General features: G+C 35.6%; 1 protein-coding gene across 5 annotated transcripts in view; it reads left to right on the top strand.

Annotated features, from left to right (window-relative positions):
* The window catches only part of LOC117321771 (poly(rC)-binding protein 3-like), a 228122-nt gene that overhangs the window by 140249 nt on the left and 71737 nt on the right, over window positions 1-16136 (top strand). For all 5 annotated transcript variants that reach the window (XM_033876310.1, XM_033876298.1, XM_033876319.1 and 2 more), the window contains one exon: window positions 3368-3424. The gene's annotated coding sequence lies outside the window, so the exon portion shown is untranslated. The remainder of the gene's footprint in view (window positions 1-3367; window positions 3425-16136) is intronic.

Genomic DNA, 16136 nt, shown 5'->3' on the forward strand with positions numbered 1-16136 from the left:
TTGGTCAACCACAAGATATAGCATACAAAAGGCTTTATGCTTTGAAAAAAAAATCACCTTCCCATATCTGAATTTCCACTTGCTATAACTCAGTGTAGTTGTGGTAATTCGTCACAGGGATTGTGTAGGCCCTGCATCATTCCTATAAAAGTGCATGTTGTAATCTAGAAATCTGCATTTGAGTTGTCAAAGGAGGCAAAATAAAAAGGCTGTTAGAAGAATGGAATTAGAGGAGAGAGAATTACAGACGGATTCTGCCATCTATAGACTGCACAACTACAACAGCGGCCAGTAAATCACATTGGCATAAAGGACAGCTAAGGAATTGTCTCTTTTCTTATCTGTCAATCCTGTTCTCTATCTGGGTATGATGGTGAAGAGAAATTTCCCCCTAGAGCTTTCAAAATTGGTTGTAATGGATTTCAAAAAGCCTTTAGAGTTTAAAGAGGCCCAAGTGAGAATTGAGTGTTTTGTAATATAGTGTAGGATTAAATGGTGAAAAAAGTTATTTAACACTCTGCTTCAATACTTGCTATACAATTGAATGCTTTAAGTTAATGTAAGGTTTGCAGGTAACACGTACTAGTCCCCCATCTTGTATAGATAAATATATCAGTTTCTGTCATGGTTTTTGGTAACACGTACTAGTCCCCCATCTTGTATAGATAAATATATCAGTTTCTGTCATGGTTTTTGGTAACACGTACTAGTCCCCCATCTTGTATAGATAAATATATCAGTTTCTGTCATGGTTTTTGGTAACACGTACTAGTCCCCCATCTTGTATAGATAAATATATCAGTTTCTGTCAGTGGTTTTTGGTAACACGTACTAGTCCCCCATCTTGTATAGATAAATATATCAGTTTCTGTCATGGTTTTTGGTAACACGTACTAGTCCCCCATCTTGTATAGATAAATATATCAGTTTCTGTCATGGTTTTTGGTAACACGTACTAGTCCCCCATCTTGTATAGATAAATATATCAGTTTCTGTCATGGTTTTTGGTAACACGTACTAGTCCCCCATCTTGTATAGATAAATATATCAGTTTCTGTCATGGTTTTTGGTAACACGTACTAGTCCCCCATCTTGTATAGATAAATATATCAGTTTCTGTCATGGTTTTTGGTAACACGTACTAGTCCCCCATCTTGTATAGATAAATATATCAGTTTCTGTCATGGTTTTTGGTAACACGTACTAGTCCCCCATCTTGTATAGATAAATATATCAGTTTCTGTCATGGTTTTTGGTAACACGTACTAGTCCCCCATCTTGTATAGATAAATATATCAGTTTCTGTCATGGTTTTTGGTAACACGTACTAGTCCCCCATCTTGTATAGATAAATATATCAGTTTCTGTCATGGTTTTTGGTAACACGTACTAGTCCCCCATCTTGTATAGATAAATATATCAGTTTCTGTCATGGTTTTTGGTAACACGTACTAGTCCCCCATCTTGTATAGATAAATATATCAGTTTCTGTCATGGTTTTTGGTAACACGTACTAGTCCCCCATCTTGTATAGATAAATATATCAGTTTCTGGTTTTTGGTAACACGTACTAGTCCCCCATCTTGTATAGATAAATATATCAGTTTCTGTCATGGTTTTTGGTAACACGTACTAGTCCCCCATCTTGTATAGATAAATATATCAGTTTCTGTCATGGTTTTTGGTAACACGTACTAGTCCCCCATCTTGTATAGATAAATATATCAGTTTCTGTCATGGTTTTTGGTAACACGTACTAGTCCCCCATCTTGTATAGATAAATATATCAGTTTCTGTCATGGTTTTTGGATATTGACCAGGTATTCAACATTTTTGCTGTATTATTTTTTCTTCACTTACAATGAGAGTTATGTATTGTCTTAGGTATTTCCTTTTAATGCAGATAATTAAACAAGGAAAGATGGAGGAATCAAACAAATACTCCAGAGAAAATATGTTTAATTTTCCGAACACTGATAAAGTGGATGAGAGCTCTACCTCTGTGATCTTGATTTGGAACTCTTTTATGTGGGAGTGAAGTTTGCATTAGCTGATGGTTTTCACAGTCTGCATTGTCGTCACACCTGTACATGCTTAAGTAAACCCATTCTTTTCACCACCCTATGATCTCATCATATGATAAAATAATTCATTAATATTATGCTTAAAGTAATGTTTTTCTTTCATCTAGTTTATTTTGCTTGTAGATATGATTCCTTGTCTGTGACATTTGTTATGAGAAACTGAAAACAAATGATACATACAATAATGTAAATAATATTTCTCTCCGTAAAACTCTCGCCAAAGGGAGATAATTACTAGAGCACACTTCCTTAAAGTTAATTAGTTATAGCGGAATTAATGACAGAGGACCTGTTGTTTAGAGATAATGATTTTCTTAGGAAAGTCATGCAAGATATAAGATCATTGAAGTGAATATCTTGAAAAGCTTGAGGAATCCCCACTGTGAAATCAAATTTTAAGATACCTTGAAGCAGTGAAAATCAAAAGGAGGGATTCTTTTAGGAAAGCAGTATGACTGGTATTTGTATTTAGGAACCAGCTAGCTAGCATATGGCAATAAAACATGTATTGCAGGGTGTTATAATTACCCCCTATGTGCCTCAATGATACTTAAAGTCTTTGATCATAAATGAATCCAGAGATTTGAAATTAGTTGTTTTCCATCCCCCTTCTTCTTTAACTTGTGTCTGGCCAATATTTAGATGATATATGTACATTTCGCTGTGGTTGAAAGACAACATATCTATCATTAAATCTTTAGGTTAATGATTTATGTAAGGAGAAATATTCACGTAGTATTTGTTGAGTGAAGATTCAGCAAGAGTTATACATAGTTTTATTTTTTCAAATTTCCTCATGTTTTTGTCGTGCATTTTGTGAAGAATTTTAATATTTACATAAGGTGGATGAAGAAAAGTACTGATCTCGATGAAATTTCTGAGTATGATATAATACTTCTATAATGATTCCTATCTTTAGATTTCGAGTGTATGGTTCATTTTGATACATTAGGAAATATTCATCAATGGCCACAACTCTAGAAAATTGATGGAAGATATTTAACAGATACATTTTAAATACACCTGAAAAATTATTTGTTGTGAATGTATACAGAATTGGCTTTTTTACCAACAGTTTCTCTTCAGAGATCTTGCACAGTGAAGGGAGACAATTCATAGTCGATTATAAAATATATTAGCCATACTTGTGTGAAAGACCATCTGTTTATGCATTGGGTTGTTTTATCGTTGGTGTGAACCCATGAATATATTACTAGATTTAGTTTAATGTATAAGGTTACTGGTGGGGATAAGGACTAACTTTGATTTCATCTCATTTCCAGGTCCACGCACTGTACAAGGACGCCCACAGAGTTGAGAACTCCAGAACCCATGTTGATGTAAGTTAACATTTTATCATTTTTCTCATCTTTGTTTTGTCCTCTTCACGTGATAATCCATTCTCTAAAACATCCTTTTCTTCAGATCATTTTGATTTTCTTCTTTAAAGATTCACGAGTACAAGTTTGTTTTCATTGAATTTTCAAACAAGCTTTTATCTTTGGTCATGCAGGACTAGAAATGTCATGTCATAATGACTATAAATGATTTTAAAAATTCTTGCTTTTCCCCAATAGGTCATGCATTTCTTCTGCAAATACGCATGTAAAGATGCACTTTCGAACAAGATTTTATCTTTATTTGTGGTCATGCAGGACTAGAAATGTCATGGCATAATGACTATAAATGCTTTTACAAATTCTTGTTTTTCCGTGATAGGTCATGCATGGTTTTGCATGATCCCCACATGATCATGTATGTGTGGTGGTCGATGTACACCAGAATGTTTTTTTCTCCGTCCAATTTGTCGGGATTACCTGATGATAAGGGGATGTGTATTTTGCCTGGTTTTACTGGGTTTTTATCATGGTATATGAGGTGTTAACTAGTCACTGTTATCAAAGACAAGTTTGAGAGGGTTGATAAACTTCCAATTCAGAGTTAGTTATAGACTCTATCATAGACTCCATCTGGTTTTACTTGAGAATTCTTCTCTAGCTGTGATGGACTGCTTGAGAAAGTTAAATCATGAATCTGAATACTTTTTCTTTTGGTAATTTTGCAAAAATGAATATATGCGTTTGGTCTCTATTTATACATGTTAATATTTGTACTTTTCTTTTTTTTTGATATTAATTGATTTCAAAACAACATTCCTTCAGAACACCAACTTAGACCTGAAGGCAAGATAACCAGTAGATTTACCCAGATTTACGGCTCAAGTGTTTCGTGGTGTAACAGCTAACATTAAAAGTGTAGGGAAAACCAGTACCAATGATTTAGTGTGTCTGTTCCTCTCAATCAAAGTCTCATTTTGATAATATTGTCTGATAGTGTTACCCATCAGTCATAAATACTCTATAAAGTCGGCCTCATATATTCTTTGTTAGAAAGTCAAATATTGAGTAACAAGTATTTTTATGTGATTTGGTTTAACAACCTCTGGTTTGCAGTTTTTCTCTGAGCAAGGAAGTGATGTTTGAAAGTTTTTTTTAGAAGAAATATTCTTTGTAAAATAAATAGAAATGTTTGTGGAGTTTGTCTGCTGGTGCAACTTTAAAAATCTACATTTGAGCAACCATATCACTCTGAAGTGTTAATTTTTTCCATGTGTAATTTCTTTTTTTTTTTTTTTTTTTCAAGTTGTAATTTCTAATAGAAGTAAATCCAAATAATCCATTAATTGGTGAAATGTACCTGGGATCTTTATCTTTTTATCATGTTTGAGTTGTCTCCCTTTATTGAAACTCTTGTGCCAGGAATGTACTGATATTGACACAGAAGGGAGATGGTGTTATAATGATGTTCCCCTCATTCCCTTGGTGTCTCTCCCCTGGGAGTTTCTAGCTAATGAGAATAATGTGCTGACCCCTTCATTAGCTAGGCCCACCAACATAACATTTAATAGGATCCACTTACCAGTGCTTCCTTTGTTTTATTTTGTAAATAACTGCCATAGGTACACCAATTAACTTTGTTTGTCCTATTAAGTGGCCATCAGGTCATATGTTCCAGTTGGTATTCATCATTAATGCTTTGGACCCTGTGTAAGATATGTCTGTGAAGAATAAATAGTTCACAGAGCTTGAAGGATAAAATCCTTGAGGACTTTTTTTCCCCGATAGCATTTCTCCAAACTTAATCTCTCTCAGAGTATTCCAATCTTGTTCCCTCTCTAAGACCATTTTTGGAAATTTCCATCTTGGCATAGTTGTATTATTTTATCTTGGCATAGTTCCATCTTTTTCCATCACTCCAAGTCTTCTGATTTCACTTATACCATATATCAGAGGATCACAATTTGTTCACAGAAAACACTTGGCACTTAAACAATTTATAAAACAGTAGAACAATTAGATATACCTGTGTGGGGGATAGTTAATTAAAGTTAATTAACAGCTCATTGATAATATATAACACAAAAACAATACAATTCTGTTTGGTATGGAGAATTTTACTAAAAGCTTCTCGATACTGCATATTTATGTATAGTGAATTTTCTTTATACTTTTTCGCCATATTGCTTCTCTATCAATTTATATATAATGCAGCTCGGAGACAGCAGATGTGACATTCATGGTGTAGTACATATCTAACTGTTCTCTAAGGATCACTTGAACTGTGGTGTTCTGGTGATGTTAGCTGTGGTTGTCTGAACCGGTTAGACATTTACCAAAAAAGTAAGAATAGCCATTTTGTCAGTACAGAAATTCAGTAGCTTTGTGATTTCCTTTGAGACAGATAAAATATTTTATGATGGAAACATTTCTTTATTCTTTAAGTTTAATATTTTTATTAAGATTTTCATGGTGTATAGCTTGGATTTGCTCTTTGTGGTATAATATATGACACAATTTTCTCCTCTTTCCCTAGGTAAATCTTGAGTTGTCTGCCCTTGTCCTGTCTTAACATCAGTGATTTAGGTTTGCTTTGACAGCTCAGTGAAAAGAGCATTTGCTTTTCAACAAAGCAACTAGGGTTCAAATCCTAGTACGACATAATTTAGTTTGAATGTCACATGCTTGGTCACGTTGGTTTCCTTCAGGTACTCCATTTTCCTCCTTCAAACCCCCAGTACACTTCCATCCTGGTCACAGGAGTGATTGATAGAATCCAACTTAGCTTGATTCAATTGTCATGAAATAAACTTTGAAGTGAATATGATGATTGGTTTTATCTCCCCTGTTTTTAAAGGCATGTCAAGGATCGTACAACGGACACCAAAGTGAATAGGACCTTTAAGTATGAAGTCAATAATTGTAAATAAAAACTGTTAATTATTTTACAACAATTGCAGAACAAGCTATACCAACATTATTTAATGGCACTTGTTGGCTGGGATGGTGAAAGGTGATTGTGTTACCACAGTACCACCCGACCACCATAGTATAAAGTAATTAATACCTGTAATTATAGTGAGTAATATAGTACTCCATCCTAAAGCTGTTTCATCCCACTTTGACTCCTAAGTGATGCTATAGGGACTAGAAGTCTTAACATCACTGAAGTACAGTTGACTTGGTTATCTCCCCTTGTTCTGAATTTGTAATCACAGAATCGGTACTATCCATGGGTCACAAAAGTGTCTCCATTGAAAATATCAGCTGTTTCACATAATATCATTGATATATGAATACTGTCATGTTAAAGGGGTGTGAGACAGGTTAAAAACTGCTGTTATTTAGGGTGAATATACCTAGACTCTTACGACTCTGGGAGATGACAGATATGTTGGCGCTATGCTACTGTTTATTGCTACTGACCCTCAGTTAGAGGGCCTGCAACAACACATAAATGTATGCACACAAGTTTGCTGCCTGTTTCCACAAGTGGACAGATGTTTTCTCTTGACATTGTTCACTTATCAGCCTGGAAACTTTCCATTTCATTTGCTATTCTTTATTTTGTGCATACTATCCCTGGCATCATTTAGAAACAAAACCACTCATAAACCTTGTTCTCTTCTTATCTTCTTGTCTTTTTTTTCACTGTAAAATGTGTTCTCAGTCAATTCACAGTACATCATTGTGTGAATATTTATTTTACATTGCTACAATCCTGTATGAAAATTCACTGCCTTTCCATGATCTTGTGTGAATATTCATCTTACATTGCAACAATCCTGTATGAAAATTCACTACTTCACCAAGATCTTGTGTTAATATTCATTTTACGTTGCTAAAATCCTGTATGAAAATTCCATACTCCCCGTGATAGTATGCGAGAATTGCTGTAAAATATGATGAAAGACCAGGAATGATTTTTGAGTAGTCATTGTAATGTATTTTACAAGGTGAGGTGTCCTTAGATTATTAAAATTCAAGGAAGTATATTAAAGCATATTGTCTATGTTGTATTAAATCCATGGCTGATTTAACTTACAGGAAGCCCTACACTTAGCCATTAGATTTGTATGGCCATGCTATAAAAGGATAACCTGGCTACAACTGAAGACAAACGCGTTGTTGTGTGAAGTAAACTTGTGTTTCAGAGCTTTGTGAGATGAGGTGGTGATCATGAAGCCTGGGGTTGATCTATAATCTAGTGTTAGAATGGATGATCTCTAGGCGCCACTGGTTTAGGGTAAATATGGGTCTCGGTGGACATGTGATTACAGGGGGCAGTGAGAGGTTTTGTACCTTTTGATTAAATGGAGATATTTAGTATAGGTGAGATGCACTTCTGTAGTTGAATGATTTTTGTTTGTGTAGTGTACTGAGAGCATGAGAAGGTGCAACTTAATGATTGAAACGAGGCTTTGGGATGTACAAAAAGGGAAAATCACAATTGGCCAACATCATTAGTCTCCAGGGTTGACCATAATGATTTATACTGGTCATTGGTGTAATCCTGACAACCCTTAAGAGTCAGCAATACTTTTTAGTTCAAATGTGTGCCTGACAAGTTGGTGAGGATTAAAACCCTGTAAGGTGGTTGATGGGACAAATAATAAGAATAACAGTCTTGGGAGATTATGAGGTCTTCTCATTGGGACCTGATCATCTTTTTCCTGAAGACCATCTATCCCATGTGCCTTAATAGTTGTTATGCTGCCAATATCATCGGTTGATCTCCCCTCCCCCCACCCCCCCCCCCCCCCCCCCCCCCCCCCCCCCCCTACCCCCCTCTTAATACCTACAACCTGTGATAGACATCTTTGGTTACCTGTACTACCACAGCAGTTCTGTCTCTGGCAAAAATGGCTGTTTTGGCATCACATACATGTTTGTAAAGCTGTTGGAATGCACATTGGTTGACTTGGTTCTGGAGGTGGGCATTTAATTCTTTACACATGTCCTCCGTCTCATCTTTGACTTTCTACATTCTACCTTCCATCATTATCTATCCTCCAGCTCTCCTTTCACTCAAATCACCAGGCCAGATAAACTGGAGGTGAGATGCTATCCAGGCCAGGTGATACTAATTAACAAACATTATGGGTGATTATGCTGCTCTGAAAACCTTTGCCCACCTATAATTTTTTTTACCAGAAAAGAAAGCAGCGATCAAGTTACCTCCCCTTCCCATTGAGATTTTTAGTTACCCTTAATACCCACACCCCCACACCAGCTCTAAGTGCATGCCAAATACAATATTTACACACAAAATACTGGATTATATTGGTGTCAATTTTCTTCATAGGTTTAAAGCCTGTCTTTATGGGTTCAAGTAGATTCGGAGATTGTGTTGGACCAAGAATTGGTTTATGTATAGACATCTGTTATCATTTCTGTAACTGCTGTCAGATGGACAATTTCTCTCCTTCTCCCTGTCTGTTTTCCTGTTAGTTCATAGGTTTCATTGAAATTAGCAAATATCTGTGAACTCTTACAGTGCATGCTATGATAATACAAGGAGTGGTGAAATGAAAACTCCAGTATATAGTAAATATATACAAAAATGAGGTTTTGTTCCAATTGTGTTGGATAAGCCACTATCAGTTGATTAAACATAACTGTATCCTTACATACGAAAGATTCTGAATATGACAGGTTTATATGCACTCCTGTATTGTGAACTGTGTGATGGAATGATTTTAAATTTCCTGCATTTCTGAAGAAAGTTCTCTTACATTTTGACAAAATCTTACCCAAAATTTCATTACACTGGAACATGCCTGGAACCCTCTGTTTCTGTGGGGTAGAAATAAGAAGGTTTCTATGGGGTGGGGCTACAGAGGTTTCTAAAGGGTGGGACTATGGAGGTTTCTAAAGGGTAGAACTACAGAGGTTTCTATGGGTTGAGGACATGAGGCTTTGGAGGTTTCTATGGGGTGAGGACATGAGGCTTTGGAGGTTTCTATGGGTTAAAGACATGAGGCATTGGAGGTTTCTATGGGTTGAGGACATGAGGCTTTGGAGATTTCTATGGGGTGAGGACATGAGGCTTTGGAGGTTTCTATGGGTTAAAGACATGAGGCTTTGGAGGTTTCTATGGGTTAAGGACATGAGGCTTTGGAGGTTTCTATGGGTTGAGGACATGAGGCTTTGGAGGTTTCTATGGGTTGAGGACATGAGGCTTTGGAGGTTTCTATGGGTTAAGGACATGAGGCTTTGGAGGTTTCTATGGGTTGAGGACATGTGGCTTTGGAGGTTTCTATGGGTTAAGGACATGAGGCTTTGGAGATTTCTATGGGTTGAGGACATGAGGCTTTGGAGGTTTCTATGGGTTGAGGACATGAGGCTTTGGAGGTTTCTATGGGTTAAGGACATGAGGCTTTGGAGGTTTCTATGGGTTGAGGACATGTGGTTTCGGAGGGTTCTGTGGGGTGGGGCTATGAAAGTTACTTTGGGTTGGGTCTTTGGAGTTCTATAATGGAAGGACATTGCTTTTAGTGTAATTTCACACATGAGTAAAATAAAGATGATAGAAATGCTAAGTTGTTGGAGAGACCTTGGTGTATGTCAAGCTGTCAGGCCCACATACAGCTGCCAACAATGTGGTTAGATTGGACATGGCCAATTGGAACCTTCTGTTGATGCTATAAATAGACTAGCATTTTGAAGGCCAGAATGATTTTTTCCAACACTGGCTTTTATTATTCAAATTATAAATTGTTAGAGTGAAAGTGATACAACTTATAGATTTTTGTAGTAATGTTCAGCAATGTTTTTGCTTGTACCTATAGATTTTCGTTGATATATTGATATTTTTGTAATTATTTAAATTGATATGTGATTGAACTTTTACGAGTGTTAAATTACTGAGTTGACAGTTGAAATGTGAAGAGTGATAATACCTTAGTAAGCAGACTGATGTAACATTATCATACAAACATCACAGGACTGAAGATACAATATTGGTCTGTGATGGGGGGACCACACAACACTAAAAAGTTGCGACTAGGAGTCAATGAGGTCGTCACAATTTGCTAACATTACATTGTAATAAGTTCAGTAATGTTGGAAATCTACCATGTTATGCCATGAGAGCTAACATAGGGGACAGGTCATGTAATAGATCAAAGTGATTTGGTCAGGAGTGCCTACTTGGAGAAGGAATGGGGGACATCCATAGCCATTCATTAAGTCATGTATTCTCCACATCCTTGAGATCAAAAACATAAAACTGGGTAAGTGTCAGCGTGAGATATGTTGAGATTTTGAGAGTAACTTTCATCCTGATTATACTAGAATGTCTTTAGACGCAACTGTCTTTATATGGAAAACACCTGGCATGGCTTACCAAACACAATATAGGAGAGCATGACGTTTCTCCAGTGGCCTCCAATTGGACTACATGGTAGTGCAACATGTTTCTGTCATGTTTAAGGAAAATAGAAATGAGTAAAGAAATATGGGAGTGACTAGCAGCCTCTCATTCCCTAAAAGGAATATCTCACTAACCAAAGCAAGTACGATCAACTGTGCTGTTGTGCTGATCAGAAAACAAAATGGCCGACAGGCAGCCATTTTGAATTAAGATGCAGTTTTTCATAAGGTACCGAATGGATCTTTTTCCAATAAAAACTGTACTTTTGTTTGTCGATTTTAAAGCACAGTCAATGAAAAATCCAGCTAATAATGCCTTTAATTGTACACCTAAGACTCGTTTTACCTTTTGTCCATCTCTTATTGACATTTTCACACAGGGCATGAAAATTGGTATTTAGTGAACTATCAAATGATAACATTAACCAAGTGTTATGTAATCTTTTATTATCAGTCTAGTCTTTTTTATGGTGTTTTGTTACACACATAAAAAAAAAATCACCCACACTTGACGCTTTGAAAGTTGACTACAAATGGCGTGGGTAACATGCAATATGCTTCTTGACTTGCTGACCTTTACTGATTTCAGCATTTGGTCTTAACGTGAATATCAGTAACTTTAGAAAGAAAATAATAAAATTACTCTATCACTTTCTGAAGATCAATTCTCTCTTTAAATTAGTAGTATTTAAGTATATTTATCTCACAACTATCAAAAATTATCACATGAAAAGTAACAAAAGATAAAAATGAAGAAATCGCAATGAAAAATAACAAAGGGTAAAAATTACAAAAAAACTTACAAAAAAAAAAATAACAAGAACAAAATGACAAAATACAACAAAAGAAAAAATAAGATAAGAACCAAGTCACAATGAAATATAACAAAAGAACAAAATTACAATGATAGTGAAAAAAAGAGTGCATGGCCACAATAAAATATAACAAAAGTGTAAAATTACAATGTGATATAGATTAAAAAAATTACAGTGAAAACAAAACAAAAGAGCAAAATTACAATGAAAATAAAAAACAAAATGCCAAATTAAAATGAAAAAAGACAAAGAAATAAACAAAAAATGATAGCGCAAATTAGCAAATATGACCATACAACAGCTATATTAGTACACAATCAAGATTTGTATAAAATGAATTGATACTACCTTAAAAAAGATGAGAAAATCATTATAGAGACTTGTGCCAGAGGTTGTGATGATACAATAATGAGCTGTAATAAAATGCTAGGAGTTTGTTTTAATAGTGAAAATGCATGTTTATCTGTTAGGCCTAAAGGTATCAAGTGTACGCAGTCACACTGCATCAGGATGTTGTGCATGCTTTTAAAAAATAGTACCTGTTATGATGAGCTGAGAATTCAACCAAGCTCATTTTAATTACTTTCCTACACATGAAATCACTTGAAAAAAATACCTGTGTTTAATGTATCAAAAGCATATGGTATCTCCTGGATCATTCCAGTGTGGGTGCACAGTACAAGTTGGCGTTCTTTCTCAGCTTAATGAATTAATAATTTATTTTTGTTCAAGGATTTTTGGGGCGGGGGTTCCAGAATTTTTTTTTCATATGTTAGTGAAGCTGTCTAGCAGCTGTTTAATAAATGTTTTATTTTGAATTTTACATAGTTTTTTTTATTCAAAACTAATGTGTAAAGCAGAATTGACAATCTGACGGTGCTTCAAAATTCAGCTTCCAATGGGCAGACAACTCTCGAGTGTACAGATGCTATCTGACTAGCAGGCTTCGTAATGAAATTAAATTGGCAGATATTTCTACCTCTGTAAATCTAATGACATTATGGTTTCAGACTCAATCAGGCAACATGATAAAAATTAAAATGATCACTTACTAGTGATGAGGGAAAAAAATGAACCGATATCAGTGACGTATTCATTATGGCATATTTTGGGATTTCTTGTGCTTCTGTAGTAAATATACATAAGTTTATTCAATGGATTTACAGTATTTTGTTTGTTTTTGGTTTTTTGTGGATATGTACATAATTGAAGTATTAATCTAATTTAATGAAAAGAAATTTGAACATATGTTGAATCCAATCTATAAAGAAAAAAAGAGAGTCGCATAAAAATGTTTACAATCAAGGAGTATTTTAAGGTTAAAGAAAGATTTCTGAAAAGATTAAATAAATATTACATAAAGGAAACATACAATAATGGTGATGATTTGACTACTATATTAGGTATATCATTTGTGTGGGAGTATATAGACATCCCTACAGATGTTTACATGTATTCTATTTATTAGTCCCCCACCGATGAAACCGTTCAAGGTCACTGTTACTATTTTTAGCTGGGCAGGTAGGGGACATGCCATACTTTACCCAGCATGCTTGTTAATTTGGCAGATCCAGTACATTATTCACATCTAAAGATGACATTCAGCTTGTGTGATTTCAAATTACAGTATTTTTCAAAATAAGCTACCTTCTTAATTTTTGCAGAATCATCAATTTTAAAATAGTAATCAAATAGAGGTTCACAAATAAGCCCACCCAAAACTCTAATATCAAACTTTTACACTTGAAGAGGAGGTTTATCTGAGGATACGGTACCTCAGTTTTTTAGCCCACCATCATCAGATGGTGGGCTATTCAAATCGCCCTGCGTCCGTGGTCCGTCGTCCGTCCGTCCGTCCCTCCGTCCGTCCGTCCGTCCGTCCGTAAACAATTCTTGTTATCGCTATTTCTCAGAAAGTGCTGAAGGGATCTTTCTCAAATTTCATATGTAGGTTCCCCTTGGTACCTAGTTATGCATATCGCATTTTGAGACCTATCGGAAAACAACATGGCCGACAGGCAGCCATCTTGGATTTTGACAATTGAAGTTTGTTATTGCTATTTCTCAGAAAGTACTGAAGGGATCTTTCTCAAATTTCATATGTAGGTTCCCCTTGGTACCAATTTATGCATATTGCATTTTGAGACCAATCAAAAAAACAACATGGCCGACAGGCAGCCATCTTGGATTTTGACAATTTTAGTTTGTTATCGCTATTTCTCAGAATGCACTGACGAGATCTTTCTCACATTTCATATGTAGCATCCCCTTGGTGCCTAGTTATGCATATTGCATTTTGAGACCAATCGGAAAACAACATGGCCGACAGGCAGCCATCTTGGATTTTGACAATTGAAGTTTGTTATTGCTATTTCTCAGAAAGTACTGAAGGGATCTTTCTCAAATTTCATATGTAGGTTCCCCTTGGTACCAAGTTATGCATATTGCATTTTGAGACCAATCAAAAAAACAACATGGCCAACAGGCAGCCATCTTGGATTTTGACAATTGAAGTTTGTTATCGCTATTTCTCAGAATGCACTGTCGAGATCTTTCTCACATTTCATATGTAGCATCCCCTTGGTGCCTAGTTATGCATATTGCATTTTGGGACCAATCGGAAAACAACATGGCCGACAGGCAGCCATCTTGGATTTTGACAATTGAAGTTTGTTATTGCTATTTCTCAGAAAGTACTGAAGGGATCTTTCTCAAATTTCATATGTAGGTTCCCCTTGGTACCAAGTTATGCATGTTGCATTTTGAGACCAATCGCAAAACAACATGGCCGACAGGCAGCCATCTTGGATTTTGACAATTGAAGTTTGTTATCGCTATTTCTCAGAATGTACTGAAGAGATCTTTCTCAAATTTCATATGTATGTTTCCCTTGGTGCCTAGTTATGCATAAAGCATTTTGAGACCTATTGGAAAACAACATGGCCGACAGGCAGCCATCTTGGATTTTGACAATTGAAGTTTGTTATCACTATTTCTCAGAATGTACTGAAGAGATCTTTCTCAAATTTCATATATAGGCTCCCCTTGGTGCCTAGTTATGCATATTGCATTTTGAGACCAAACGGAAAATAACATGGCCGACAGGCAGCCATCTTGTATTTTGACAATTGAAGTTTGTTATCGCTATTTTACAGAAGGTACTGAAGGGATCTTTCTCAAATTTCATATGTAGGTTCCCCTTGGTCCCTGGTGTTGCATTTTGGGACCAATCCGAAAACAACATGGCCGACAGACAGCCATTATCGCTAAATCTTAAATTTTATATATAGGTTTCCCTTGTTTTAAAAGTACTAGAGGGCTGTTTCTGAATTTACACAGATTAGTAAGACTTAGAGGAAGGGAAAAGTAGAGAAAAGATCAATCTGACATGGAACCTATAAAGATCATTCAATGGTGGGCGCCAAGATCCCTCTGGGATCTCTTGTTGTCACATTTATCTAGCTTCTTACTTCAGCCTTTACATTGACTATATAATTGTACCTATATTATATGACATTAATGTGGACTGTTAATTCTAGCTGTATGTGACTATATGAAACATTAGTCAATTTACTCACTGTTCGTTGGGTGTGATAATTCCTAGCTCTTCCTAATTACCTACCTAGAACAGAGACAATTATGCTTTAGGATTATCTGACAGCTAGGTTTCCATGACGATGCCACAATGATGATTTTCTGCCAATTCCTTCAAGGTCTGATTTAAGGTGTGCTAGCTAGTTTCAGTTTAAAATGGACTAGTTTTAAGAAGTAGATTTATATATGTTGGAGATCGACTGAGCTTGACAATGAATAACTGGTACTGACATATGCCAACAAATCCAATTTGGCAGATCAAGAAAAACTTTGGTTTTGAGGATATATTGTCAGGGACAGGTCTGACAAACCCATCATGTTGCTATCTCACCATTCCCAACACACCAAGACAGTTAAACTATCACCCTAGAAACCCCCATGTAATTAAATTGTCAATAAATGTATTCTGCGGATTTTCCCCAGCCTCCCATATATATAATATGTGTGTGCTTAATTCTAAAATCTGGATTGTCATGGTGGTTAGTAGCATTTGTGACAACAAAATTCGCTCTATTTTCTTTTTCTCTTTTTTTTTTTCATCTGAATCTTTTAATTGTTTTATTATCATAGATAAATACATACATATTCAAAATGATTTCCAAGGAAAGACATCAAGCTTGATTTTATTTTCGTAAGATTAATGAAAAAATTTGGTCCCGTTTAATTTTGACATTTTGTATAAAATACATGACGATTAAATATGAATATAAAAGGTCGTTCCAATATATCATTGATCATGTTAAGATATTAAACATTAGAATGTTTCATTGTTTTTAACTACAAATTGCAAATATGTTGTCACCAAGAATTATAATGACTACCATAATAAGTTTTCTTGGCTTTTGAGCAAACACTGAGGTGAAATGTTGGGAGAAAAATTGTTGGTCAGTCAGTGTGGTTTTGAGGCTGATCCTCTCCGCCAGTCGAGTCAT

This window comes from Pecten maximus, chromosome 2, assembly GCF_902652985.1.
Source record: "Pecten maximus chromosome 2, xPecMax1.1, whole genome shotgun sequence".
Lineage (NCBI taxonomy): Eukaryota > Metazoa > Mollusca > Bivalvia > Pectinida > Pectinidae > Pecten > Pecten maximus.